Here is a 14,163-nt window from a genome sequence, read left to right as displayed (position 1 = left end):
GCATTACCTCACACTTCTCCGGATTGAATTCCATTTGCCACTGTTCTGCCCACCTGACCAATTTATTGATATCTTCCTGCAGTCTACAGCTTCCTTCCTTAGTATCAACCACAGCCGGTTTTAGTATCATCGGCAAACTTCTTAATCATACCCCCTATATTCAAGTCTAGATTATTGATATATACCACAAAAATCAGGGGACCTAGTATTGAGCCCTGCAGAACCCCACTAGAAACAGCCTTCCTGTGACAAAGACACCCATCAACCATTACCCTCTGCTTCCTGCCTCCGAGCCAGTTTTGAATCGAATTTGACACTTTGCCCTGGATCCCATGGGCTTTTAACTTCGTGACCAGTCTGCCATGTGGAACCTTATTAAAAGCCTTGCTGCAGTCTATATACACTACATCAAACGCACTACCCTCATCTGCCCTCCTTGTTACCTGCTCAAAACATTCAATCAAGTTTGTCAGACACAACCTTCTCTTGACAAATCCATGCTGACTATCCTTGATTAATCTGTGTCTTTCTAAATGAAAATTTATCCTGTCCTTCTGAATTCTTTCCAATAATTTTCCCACCACCGAGGTTAGGGTGACTGGCCTGTAATTAATCAGTCTATCCTTTTCTCCCTTTTAAATCAAGGGTACTACATTAGCCATTCTCCAGTCCTCCGGCACCACACCTGAAGGCAGACAGGATTGGAAATTGATGGTCAGGGCCTCTGCTAATTCCTCTTTTGCTTCGCTTGACAGCCTGGGATATATTTCATCCGGGCCTGGGGATTTATCCACATTTAAAGCTGCTAAACCCCTTACTATTTCCTCTCTCACTATGTTTATTTCATCTAATATTTCACACTCCTCCTCCATGATAGCAATGTCTGCTTTGCCCCTCTCCTTTGTGAAAACAGACAGAAGATATTCATTAAGAACCCTACCAATGTCTCCTGCCTCCACACACAGATTACCCTAATGATCTCTAATAGTCCTTACCCTTTATTTAGTTATCCTCTTACTCTTAATACATTTCTAAAACATTTTTGTGTTTTCCTTGATTTCATTTGCCAAGAATTTTTCATGCTCTCTCTTTACTTTCCTAATATCCTTTTTAATTGCACCCCTGCATTTTCTGTACTCCTCTAAAGATTCTGCAGTATTTAGCCCTCGGTATCTGCCAGACTGCGGGTGTCGGCGGGAGGCGCGAGCGGGAAGCTTGAAAAAGCTTCAGAGACCCAGGGAAGGCCTCAGACCGCGGGTGTCGGCGGGAGGCGCGAGCGGGAAGCTTGAAAAAGCTTCAGAGACCCAGGTAAGGCCTCAAACCGCGGGTGTCGGCGGGAGGCGCGAGCAGGAAGCTTGAAAAGCTTCAGAGACCCAGGTAAGGCCTCAGACCGCGGGTGTCGGCGGGAGGCGCGAGCGGGAAGCTTGAAAAAGCTTCAGAGACCCAGGTAAGGCCTCAGACCGCGGGTGTAGGCGGGAGGCGCGAGCGGGAATCTTGAAAAAGCTTCAGAGACCCAGGTAAGGCCTCAGACCGCGGGTGTCGGCGGGAGGCGCGAGCGGGAAGCTTAAAAAGGCTTCAGAGACCCAGGTAAGGCCTCAGACCGCGGGTATCGGCGGGAGGCGCGAGCGGGGCTATAAAAGGCCCCAGAGACCCAGGTAAGGCCTCAGACTGCGGATGTCGGCGGGTGGCGCGGCTGATCGGCTGTATAAAGGCCCCAGAGACCCAGCTAAGGCCTACCAATCTCCAGTCTCGGACCTCAGAGGGAAGGAGAGAGGTAAAAAGTAATCCAAGTGTGACGTCAGTAGAAAGCGGGTAAGTGATTGGTTGGTAAGTATTTCTCTCTCTTGAAGCTTAAACTCTGTGGTTTATAGTTTCTAAGGTGTGATATTCATCATCTAGAATCGGGGCCGAGGGTATTTAAGAATAATAATAAATGTAATTAATTACATAGAATGGGAGATCAGGTGATGTGTTGCTGCTGCAATATGTGGGAGCTGGTGGACACCATTGATGCTCACAGTGATCACATTTGCAGTAAGTGTTGGCTGCTCGAGGAATTCCGGCTCCGTGTTGAAGAGCTGGAGTCCGAGCTTCAAACACTGAGACACATCAGGGAGGGGGAGAGTTACCTGGACTCTGTGTATCAGGAGGTAGTCACACCAATTAGATTAATTAATTCAGATGTAGTCCGTGGCCAGGGTCAGGCTGGTGTGACTAGAAGTGAGGCAGGTACGGGGATCCAGGAAGTAGTGTTGGAGGAGCCGCAGCCCTTGCTCTTGTCCAACAGGTTTGAGGCTCTTACTCCCTGTGAGGATGGGAACGGGGACTGCGGGGAGGATGAGCAACCCGGCCACAGCACCATGGAGCGGGCGGCCATTCAAATGAGGGGAGATAAAAGAAATGTTGTAGTGGTAGGGGATAGTATCGTTAGGGGGATAGATAGAGTTATTTGCAGCTGACAGCGAGAGTCCCAAAGGCTGTGTTGCCTGCCCGGTGCCAGGGTTAAGGACATTTCCTCGGGGCTGGAGAGAAACTTGGAGTGAGAGGGGGAGGATCCAGTTGTCGTGGTCCATGTTGGTACTAACGACATAGATATGACAAGGAAGGAGGTTCTGCTGAGGGAGTTTAAGCAGCTAGGGGCCAAATTAAAAAGCAGAACCACAAGGGTAATAATCTCTGGATTACTGCCTGAGTCACGTGCAAATTTGGCTAGGGTAAATAAAATTAGAGAGTTAAATGTGTGGCTCATAGCCTGGTGTGGGAGAAATGGGTTTTGCTTCCTGGGACACTGGCATCGGTACTGGGATGGGAGAGAGCTGTTCCGTTGGGACGGACTTCACTTGGCCAGTGCTGGGACTAGAGTCCTGGCGAATTGAATAGCTAGGGCTGTAGAGAGGGCTTTAGACTAATTAGTGGGGGGGAGGTTTTAAGAGAGCGAAAAATAAAAATGACAGCGGAGAAGGCAATAGAGCAAGGTAGCAGTGGGGGAATTAAAAACCAGAGCGTGTCAGGAAGGGACAGAATGTATAATGATAAAGGTAAAGTAGTAAAAGGGGTAACAGCAGGAATAAATTGTCAGAAAACATATTTGAAAGTTCTTTATCTGAATGCACGCAGCATTCATAACAAAATTGACTAGTTGACGGTACAAATAACTACACATGGGTATGATCTGGTGGCCATTACGGAAACATGGTTGGAAGATAATCATGACTGGGAACTAAACATACAAGGGTATTTGACAATTAGGAAGGACAGACAGGAAGGAAAGGGAGGTGGGGTTGCTATGTTAATCAAGGATGGAATCACTGCAATAGTCAGAAATGATATTGGGTCAAAGGATTAGGATAGTGAAATAGTTTGGGTGGAGATAAGGAATAATAAGGGGAAAAAGTCACTAGTGGGCGTAGTCTATAGGCCTCCTAACAGTTGCAACTCTGTTGGTCGGAGTATAAATCAGGAAATAGTTGGGGCTTGTAATAAGGGAACAGCTATAATCATGGGGGATTTTAACTTTCATATTGACTGGACCATTCAAATTGGGCATGGCAGCCTTGAGGAAGAGTTCATAGAGTGTATTAGGGACGGGTTCCTTGAGCAGTATTTAACTGAACCAACCAGGGGACAGGCAATCTTAGATCTGGTCCTGTGTAATGAAACAGGATTAATAAAAAATGTCCTAGTAAAGGATCCCCTTGGAATGAGTGACCATAATATGGTTGAATTCCAAATTCAGTTTGAGGGTGAGAGTTGGATCTCAAACCAGCATACTGAGCTTAAATAAAGGAGACTATGAAGGTATGAGAGTAGAATTGACTAAAGTGGACTGGGAAAACAAATTTAAGTGTAAGACGGTACAAGAGCAGTGGTCTACATTCAAGGAGATATTTCACATCTTGCAAGATAAATATATTCCACTGAGGAAAAAGGGGAGTAAAAGAAAAGGCAGCCATCCGTGGCTTAGTAAAGTAATAAAGGATAGTATCTGACTGAAAACAAGGGCATATAAATTAGCCAAATCTAGTGGGAGGATAGAAGATTGGGAAGCATTTAAAAGCCAGCAAACAACAACTAAAAGATTAATTAAGAAAGAGAAGATAGATTATGAAATTAAACTAGCAAAAAATATAAAAACAGATAGCAAGAGTTTCTACAGCTATATAAAAAGAAAAAGGGTGGCAAAATGAACGTTGGACCCTTAGAGGATGGGACCGGGACACTAGTGGTGGGGAACATGGAGATGGCAAAGACGCTGAACAAATATTTTGTATCAGTCTTTACAGTAGAGGACACTAAAAATATCCCAACACTGGAGAAACAGGGGGAAATGGGGGGGGGGGGGAAGGAGCTAAAGATGATTAAAATCACTAAGGAGATGGTACTCAGTAAAATAATGGGACTTAAGGCGGATAAATCCCCCGGACCTGATGGCCTACATCCTAGGGTCTTGAGAGAAGTGGCAGTAGGGATTGTGGATGCATTGGTGATTATTTTCCAGAACGCCCTGGACTCAGGAAAGGTCCCAGCAGATTGGAAAACTGCTAATGTAACACCCTTATTTAGGAAGGGAAGTAGACAAAAAGCTGGAAACTATGGACCAGTTAGCCTAACATCTGTGGTTGGCAAAATGTTGGAGTCCATTATTAAGGAAACAGTAACAGAGCATTTGGATAAACATAATTTAATAGGACTGAGTCAGCATGGTTTTATGAAGGGGAAATCATGTTTGACAAATTTGCTCGAATTCTTTGAGGATGTAACATACAGGGTGGATAAAGGGGAACCAGTGGATGTAGTGTATTTGGACTTCCAAAAGGCATTTGACAAGGTTCCACGCAAAAGATGACTGATCAAGATAAGAAATCACGGGATTGGGGGTAATATACTGGCATGGGTGGAAGATTGGCTATCTAACAGAAAACAAATAGTTGGGATAAATGGTTCATTCTTGGGCTGGCAATCAGTAACTAGTGGTGTTCTGCAGGGGTCAGTGCTGGGACCCCAACTCTTTACAATCTATATTAACGATTTGGAGGAAGGGACCGAGTGCAACATATCCAAGTTTGCCAACGATACAAAGATGGGAGGGAAAGCAATGAGTGAGGAGGACATAAAAAACCTGCAAAAGGACATAGACAGGCTAAGTGAGTGGGCAGAGATTTGGCAGATGCAATATAATGTTGGAAAGTGTGAGGTTATGCACTTGGCAGAAAAAATCAAAGAGCAAGTTATTATCTAAATGGAGAGAAACTGCAAAGTGCTACAGTACAAAGGGATCTGGGGGTCCTGGTGCATAAAACACAAAAAGTTATCTCCCTCTCACTATTTGGGGGTCTATAGTACACTCCCAGCAGTGTGGTCGCACTTTTTATGTTTTTCAATTCGACCAATATGGCCTCGTTTGATGATCCCTCCTCACAGCTGTAATAGTTTTTAAAATCAATACTGCAACCACCCCTCCCTTTTTACCTCCCTCTCTATCCCGTCTGAAAATCCTGTAGCCAGGAAAGTTCAGCTGCCATACCTGCCCCTCTTTCAGCCACGTCTCTGTAATAGCTTTAATATCGTAGTCCCAAATATCTACCTGTACCCTCACCCCATCTGCCTTGTTTGCTGTACTCCTTGCATTGAAGTATATACCATTTAGTACAGGCACACCTCCTTGTTTACTAGTATCTAGCCCTTGATTCCTCTGTCCTTCCAAATTACTTTCTACGTTTATGTTTTCCAATTCCAGTTTTCTTCCCTCCATACTGACTCTAAGGATAAGGGGTAAGCCATTTAGGACTGAAATGAGGAGGAATTTCTTCACCCAGAGAGTGGTGAACCTGTGGAATTCTCTGCCACAGAGGGCGGTGGAGGCCAGTTCATTAAATATATTCAAGAAAGATTTGGATATATTTCTTGAGGCTAAAGGGATCAAGGGATATGGGGAGAAGGCAGGGACTGGGTACTGAATTTGAATGATCAGCCATGATCACATTGAATGGCAGATCAGGCTCGAGGGGCCGAATGGCCTACTCCTGCTCCTATCTCCTATGTTTCTATGTTTATTCTTAGGTTCACATCCCCCTGCCAAGCTAGTTTGAACCCTCCCCAACAGCACTAGCAACCCCCTCTCCCCCACGAGGATATTGTTCCCAGCTCTGTTGAGGTGCAACCCGTCCATCTTGTACAGGTCGCAGCTCCCCCAGAAACGTTCCCAATGCCTCAGGGATTGAAAGCCCGCCCGCCTGTACCATCCTTCAAGCCATGCATTCATCTGCTCTATCCTCCTATTTTTGGACTAACTAGTACATGGCACCGGGAGTAATCCAGAGATTACTACCTTTGAGGTCCTATTTTTTAATCTGACTCCTAGCTCTCTAAACTCTACCTGCAGGACCTCATCCCTCTTTCTACCTATGTCATTGGTACCGATATGGACCACGACACCTGGCTGTTCAACCTCCCACCCCCCCCCTCCAGAATGCTCTGCAGCCATTCGGTGACATCCTTGACCCTGGAACCAGGGAGACAACATACAATCCTGGAATCACGTCTGCAGCCGTAGAAACACCTGTCTGCTCCCCTCAATGTTGAATCCCCTACCACTATTGCTCTTCCAGTATTTTTCCTCCCCCCCTGTGCAGCAGAGCCACTCGTGATGCCGAGGTGTTGGCTATACTGCACTCCTCAGAGGGACTATAGCCCCCATCAGTACTCAGATTTGAAGAGTGAGATGCCCTCCGGGGCCTCCTGCACTGCCTGCCTGGTATGCTTCTGTCTGGTGGTCACCCACTTGCCCTCTGTCTACTCTCTCTTAGGCTCTGGCATGACTGATATACCTATCAATTCATTCCATGAAAAGCGACACGTTAAGATAGTAACTATAGGTTTTTATTGGCTAAATAACAGGGCCCACCCTCGTGGGTGATCGGTTCCAACAAGGAAGAATACTAGCCAATCAGTCACCTTTATACCTGGGCAAGCAGGCGGAGCCATGGGCGGAGTCAGCTGAGGTATGCCTCGGTATAACAGCGTGCGTGGCAAGAGGTAACCTTGTGTAGTGATAACAACAGTGTAAACAGTGATAACAACAGTGTAACAATAGTGAACGGTTGGGAACGATAACAGTGGTTTACCACATTCACCCCTTGTTTAAAATTGAGTCCGGCGGGGTGAAGTGTACTACTAGTTCGTGTATGTCAGTCTATCAGGAGGCCTCGTAAGCCTTTCTGATCAGCGCAGCAGCGGCGGCGGTGGTGCAGTATCCGATGTTAGTGCTGGTGTCTGCGTGGTCGACGAAGGCTCCTGGGGTTCTGGCATGCCGCCTACAGGAGCTGGATTTGGGGGAGTGGTGGGGGATAACGGTGGTATCTCAGGGGTGCCCGAGGGTGCGAGGTCTCGCAAGGAGACTGTGTCCTCCCGCCCATCTGGGTATGCCACATAGGCATACTGGGGGTTGGCGTGCAGGAGGTTCACCCTCTCGACCAGGGGGTCCGTTTTATGGGTCCTCACGTGCTTCTGCAGCAGGACGGGCCCTGGAGAAGTCAGCCATCTTGGTAACGAGGTTCCCGTAGTCGACTTCCTGGGGAAAACAAACATTTGCTCATGAGGGGTGGCGTTAATGGCAGTACAAAGCAGTGCCTCATGTGAGTCGTGGGGGCAGCCATCTTCTCCGCCATTTTGTCCAACTTCGACCTCGTGGGGATCTGCGTCATGGGCGCCGCCATTTTGTTCGCCGCACTCGGCCGCCATTTTGTCTCCAGGCCCGACCACCGCCTCACCTGCCGACTACAGCAGCTCACTCAGCCATACACTGGCCTCCGTCACGCTTGACCAAGCTCTCCCGCATCATCTGTCCAGGTCCATGATGGACATCGAAGTAAATGGCCATGCCACGACCTGCCTGTTCGACAGCGGGAGCACGGAGAGTTTTATTCACCCAGACACGGTGCGCTGCTACTCCCTCACTGTCCGGCCAATGCGCCATCGGATCTCGATGGCGTCGAAGTCCCATTCAACAGACGTCAGCGGCTGCTGTGTGGTGACCCTGTCGGTTAGGGGCACGGAATATAAAAACTTTAAACTTCTCGTCCTGCCCCAGCTCTGTGCTGCCATTCTACTAGGGCTGGATTTCCACTGCCACCTTCAAGGTGTCACTTTGGCATACGGTGGATCCCTCCCCCCACTCACAGTCTACAACCAGCAGTTTTTAAACCGCCCGCCGCGTACCACCTGCGGCCTCTCCACTCTCAAAGTCCCGCCCCCCTCCTTGTTCGCTAACCTCACCCGCGACTGTAAACCCATCGCTACCAAGAGCAGGCGGTACAGCGCCGGGGACAGAGCTTTTATTAGCTCTGAGGTGCAGCGACTCCTGAAGGAGGGCATCATTGAGGAGAGCACCAGCCCCTGGCGTGCCCAGGTCGTAGTCGTTAAGACCGGCAATAAACACCGCCTGGTCATCGACTACAGCCAAACCATAAACCGGTACACCCAGCTGGACGCATACCCCCTTCCCTGCATATCTGATATGGTGAACCAGATTGCACAGTACCGGGTATTCTCCACCATCGACCTTAAGTCGGCCTATCACCAACTCCCTATCCACCCTGAGGACCGCCAGTATACCACGTTCGAGGCGAATGGCCACCTCTACCACTTCCTTAGGGTTCCCTTCGGCGTCACCAACGGGGTTTCGGTCTTCCAAAGGGAGTTGGACCAGATGGTTGACCAGAACGCGCTGCAGGCCACATTTCCTTATGGCGTCTGTGGCCTTGATCAAAGATGGCCGCCCCCATGACTCACATGAGGCACTGCTGGCGTCTGTGGCTTTCCCCCTGCAGGCGTTTGCGAAGTGGCCTTTTTTTTCGCATCGGAGCAGGTCGCGTTCCTTGCAGGGCAGCGCGCCCTTTGATGTCTCGCCTGGCCACAGAAATAGCAGCTGGCGGCCCAATCGCGGGGCTCCGCTGCTGCAGCAGGTCCCGAGGGTGGTGGTCCCAATTGATTCCGGGACACCGACGCCTTAGTAGGTCCCAGGGGCGGCGGTGCGAGGGGTATTGTGGCCGAAGTCGGGCCCGAGTCCCAGGGTCATGCAGCACTGTACCCGGAGTACGCCTCGAGGTCCCGATGGGCCACTTCCAGGGAGCGAGCGAGGGCTGCAGCTGCTTTCAAGCCGAGGTCCTTTGATTTGAGCAGTCTTTGCCGTGAGTAGTCGGACCGAAGGCCTTTCACGAAGGCATCACGGATATTTCCTTCAGCATGTTGTGCAGCCGATACAGCTTTAAAGTCACAGTCCCTGCCGAGTGTTTGTAGCGCCCGTAAAAATTCATCTACAGACTCTCCTGGCTGTTGCGAGTGGGATCTTAGGAGATGTCTGGCATACATTGAATTTACTGGGCTCCGGTACTGCTCTTTTAGTAGGTCGAGGGCCTCCTCATATGTAGCAAGGTCCCGGATGAGTGCAAATACTTTAGGGCTCACCTGGGCGGTCAGAACTCTTAGTTTGTCGGCTTCCGATGGCACGCCGGAGGCTACCAGGTAGGATTCAAAGCAGCTCAGCCAGTGATCGAAGTCGAGGGCTGAATTCGCTGCTTGTGGATTTAGATCCAGGTACGGCGGTCGGCGGGCTCGCAGCCAAGTCGGCTGCTGGGGCTGTTGTAGCTGGCCGTTTGGCTAAACATGCTATCCATGTAGTTCTCAACCTTGCGGGTGCACCACCATGGCTCCAGTCATCGCTCAAGCTCCGTAAACCATCGCTCGAGTCATTGCAGCTGCTGACACTTACTGCACATGTAGTCATCCATGCAACGCGAAGCATCCATGATTTTCCACATGCCACAGGATGTGCACTCCGCTAGACTGAGCTGCCCTGCCATTCCTGTCATCCTTTTATCTAACAGACTATTTAAAAAAAACAAGTACTAATCTTTATTTAAAGACGGAGAACTAACTTAACAGAATAAGCATTAAAATAAAAATAAAACATTAACCACTACTCACCAATTCACTGTTTCCCTTGGGCTGACATCACTTTTAAAATCTGACGTCACTTTCGAAAGTTGCCTGTTTTGGTCCACTCTCACTGCTGCTCCCATTAGCTCAGTCTGGGCCTCGAGCCTCGTGCTTTATTTCTTCACTCCTCCTTTGCCTGCTCCCTGGCAGGTCAGTCCGCTTTCGCTACCAATAGCTCAGTCTGTGCCTTGAACCTCGTGCTTTACTTCCTCACTCCTCCTTCACCTGCTCCCTCACGGGTCAGTCCACTCTCGCTGCTACTCCCAATAGCTCGGTCTGGGCCTCGAGCCTCGTGCTTTATTTCCTCACTCCTCCTTCGCCTGCACCCTCACAGGTCGGTCCGCTCTCGCTGCTGCTCCCAATAGCTCATCTAAAACTTTGCTGCCCATATCCAATTCCAAGTCCAGCTCACCATGAAGGCGTTCTAGGTGGTCTGCTTTGTCCCCTGGCCCACGATGCCACAAATTTCATTGTCTCATCCTTATGTTCAAATCTCTTTATGGCCCTCTTATGCGCAATTTCTGCAGCCTCCTTATAGAAACCAAAAATATAAATGAAATAGTCAGCACGGATTTCAAAAGGAAAAGTGATGCTTGACCAACCACATTGAATTGTTTGAAGAGGTAACAGAGAGATTGGACAAGGATAATACAGTAGATGTAATTGATCCAGATTTTCATAAGGCCTGCGTTAATGGAAAAAGTGAGAGTTCGGAGCTATTAAAGCAGCGGGAGCCCAGGAGAGAACGAGAGTTCAGAGCTACTAAAGCAGCGGGAGTCCAGGAGAGAGCGAGAGTTCGGAACTAATATAACAGTGGGAGCCCAGGAGAGCGAGAGTTCAGAGCTCACTAGAGTAATTACTTCCAATTTGGCCTATGGTCCGGGACAGGAGGGTGTGACTACAAGCAAGGCAGGTTTTGGGTTCCAGAGGTAGTGATGGAGGAGCCTTGTCTAACAGATACGAGATTCTTGCTCCCTGTGTGGACAAGGACAGGGACTGCAGGGAGGATGAGCATTCTGTCCACAGCACCATGGTACAGGGAGCCATTCAAGTGGGGGGATTAAAATGAAATGTAGTGATAGGGGATAGTATACTTAGGGGGAAAGATACTGTTCTCTGCAGCCGAGAGCGTGAGTCTGGAAGGCTGTGTTGCCTGCCCACTGCCAGGGTTAAGGACATCTCCTCTGGGCTGGAGAGATACTTGGATGGGAGGGGGATGATCCAGTTGTCATGGTCCATGCAGGCACCAATGACATAGGTAGGACAACGAAAGAGGTTCTGCTGAGAGAATTTGAACAGCTACGGGCTAAATTAAAAACGCAGGACCACAAACGCAATAATCTCTGGAATACTAGCGAATTTGCATAGGGTAAATAAGATCAGATACATGAATGAGTGGCTCAAAGACTGGTGTGGGAGAAATGGGTTGCGATTTGTGGGGCACTGGCATCAGTACTGGGATAAGAGGGAGGTGCTCCGTTTGGACGGGCTTCACTTGAACCAAGCTAGGGCAAGAGCACTAGCGAATTGCATAACTAGGTCTGTAGAGAGGGCTTTAAAATAAATAGTGGGGTGGGGGTGGGTTGGTTGCGAGATGAGGGTGGGGTTGGGGGGAGGATCCAGGTGAGCGAAATGTTAAAAAGTCAATGAGAAATGAGAAAGCAATAGAGCAGGATAGAGATGGGGGAAATAATAGCCAGAGTGTGACAGGATGGGACAGAATGTTTACAAATAAGAATGCAACAGAAAATGGGGCCAAAACAAGGAGGAATGTTAAAAAGACAAAGTTAAAAGCACTATCTCTGAATGCACGCAGCATTCGTAACAAGATAGATGAGTTGAAGGCACAAATAGATACAAATGGGTATGATCTGATCGCCATTACAGAGACGTGGTTGCAAGGTGACCAGGGCTGGGAAATGAATATTCCAGGGTATTTGACAATTCAGAAGGATAGACAGAAAGGAAAGGGAGGTGGGGTGGCTTTGTTGGTAAAGGATGGGATCATTGCAGTGGTGAGAAGTGATATTGGCTCAGAAGATCAAGATGTAGAATCGGTTTGGGTGGAGAAAAAATTAATAAACCGAAAATGTCTCTGCTGTGCGAATTCTAGAGGCCCCCAAACAATAGCAATACTGTTGGACAGAGTACAAATCAACAAATAATGGAGGCCTGTAAAAAAGGTACGATAATAATCATGGGTGATTTTAATCTCCATATTGATTGGACAAATCAAATTGGCCATGGTAGCCTTGAGGAGGATTTCACAGAGTGCATCCAGGATGTTTTCCTAGAACAGTATATAATAGAACCAACCAGGGAGCAGGCTATCTTGCATCTGATACTGAGTAATGAGACAGAATTAATAAATGATCTCATAGCAAAGGATCCTCTAGGAAAGTGTGATCATAGCATGGTTGGATTTTAAATTCAGTTGGAGGGGGAGAAAGTTGTATCTCAAACAAGTGTCCTGATCTTAAACAAAGGCAATTATAGTGGCATGAGGGCAGAACTGGCTAAAGTGGACTGGAAAAAAAATTACAGGGTAAGACAGTTGAAATGTTGTGGCGGACATTTAAGGAAATATTTCATAACGCTGAACGAAAATATATTCCAGTGAGAAAGAAACATTTTAAGAGAAGGGAGCACCATCCGTGGCTAACTAAGGAAGTAAAGGATGGTATCAAATTGAAAACGAAGACATACAATGTTGCCCAGATTGGTGGGAGACCAGAGGATTGGGGAACTTTTAAAAACCAGCAAAGTATGACTAATAAAAATAATAAAGAGAGAGAACATGAATTATGAGAGTAAACTGGCAAGAAACATTAAAACAGATAGTAAGAGCTTCTACATGTATATAAAACGGAAGAGGGTAGCTAAAGGAAACGTTGGTCCCTTAGAGGATGAGACTGGGGAATTAATAACGGGGAACGGGGAAATGGAAGAGACACTGAACAAATATTTTGTATCTGTCTTCACAGTAGAAGACATTAACAACACCCCAATAATGGATAATCAAGGGGCCACAGGGAGGGGGGAACTAAAGACAATCAGTATCACTAAGGAATTAGTACTTGGTAAAATGATGGGGCTGAAAGACGACAAGTCCCCTGGACCAGATAGCCTGCATCCCAGCGTCTTAAAAAAGTAGTTGCAGAGTTAGTGGATGCATTGGATGCAATATACCAAAATTCCCTGGACTCTGGAGAGGTCCCAGCGTATTGGAAAACCGCAAATGTAACAGCCCTATTTAAGAAAGGAGGGAGACAGAAAGCAGGAAACTATAGATCAGTTAGCTGAACATCTGTCGTTGGGAAAATGCTGGCGTCCTTCATTAAGGAAGCAGTAGCAGGGCATTTGGAAAATCATAATGCAGTCAAGCAGAGTCATCATGGTTTTATGAAAGGGAAATCATGTTTAACAAACTTGCTGGAGTTCTTTGAGGATGTAACAAGCAGGGTGGACAAAGGTGAACCAGTGGATGTGGTGTATTTAAATTTCCAGAAGGCATTCGATAAGGTGCCACATAAAAGGTTACTGCAAAAATAAGAGCTCACAGAATTCGTGGTAATATAATTGCATTGATAGAGAATTGGCTAACTAAAAGAAAGCAGAGTCGGGATAAATGGTTCGTTTTCCAGTTGGCAAACGGTAACAAGTGGGGTGCCACAGGGATCGGTGCTGGGGCCTCAGCTATTTACAATGTACATTAATGATTTGGATGAAGGGCCTGAGTGTAATGTAGCCAAGTTTGCAATTGATACAAAGATGGGCGGGAAAGCAAGCTGTGCAGAGGACTCAATGTATCTGCAAAAGGATATAGACAGGCTAAGTGAGTGGGCAAACATTTGGCAGATGGAGTATAATGTGGGAAAGTGCGAGGTTATACAATTTGGCAGGAAAAATAAAGAAGCAAATTATTATTTAAATGGAGAGAGATTACAAAATGCTACAGTTCAGAGGGATCTGGGGGTCCTTGTGCATGAAACACAAAAAGTTAGCATGCAGGTACAGCAAGTAATCAAAAAGGCAAATGGAATGTTGGCCTTTATTTCAAAGGGGTTGGAGTTTTAAAGCAGGGAAGTCCTGCTGCAACTGTACAGTGTATTTAAGGAAGGATATACTTGCATTGGAGGCAGTTCAGAGACGATTCACTAGGTTAAT

This window comes from Somniosus microcephalus, chromosome 8 (assembly GCF_052327205.1).
Source record: "Somniosus microcephalus isolate GS21.2 chromosome 8, FLI_Smic_1.0, whole genome shotgun sequence".
Lineage (NCBI taxonomy): Eukaryota > Metazoa > Chordata > Chondrichthyes > Squaliformes > Somniosidae > Somniosus > Somniosus microcephalus.
This window is presented reverse-complemented; position numbering follows the sequence as displayed.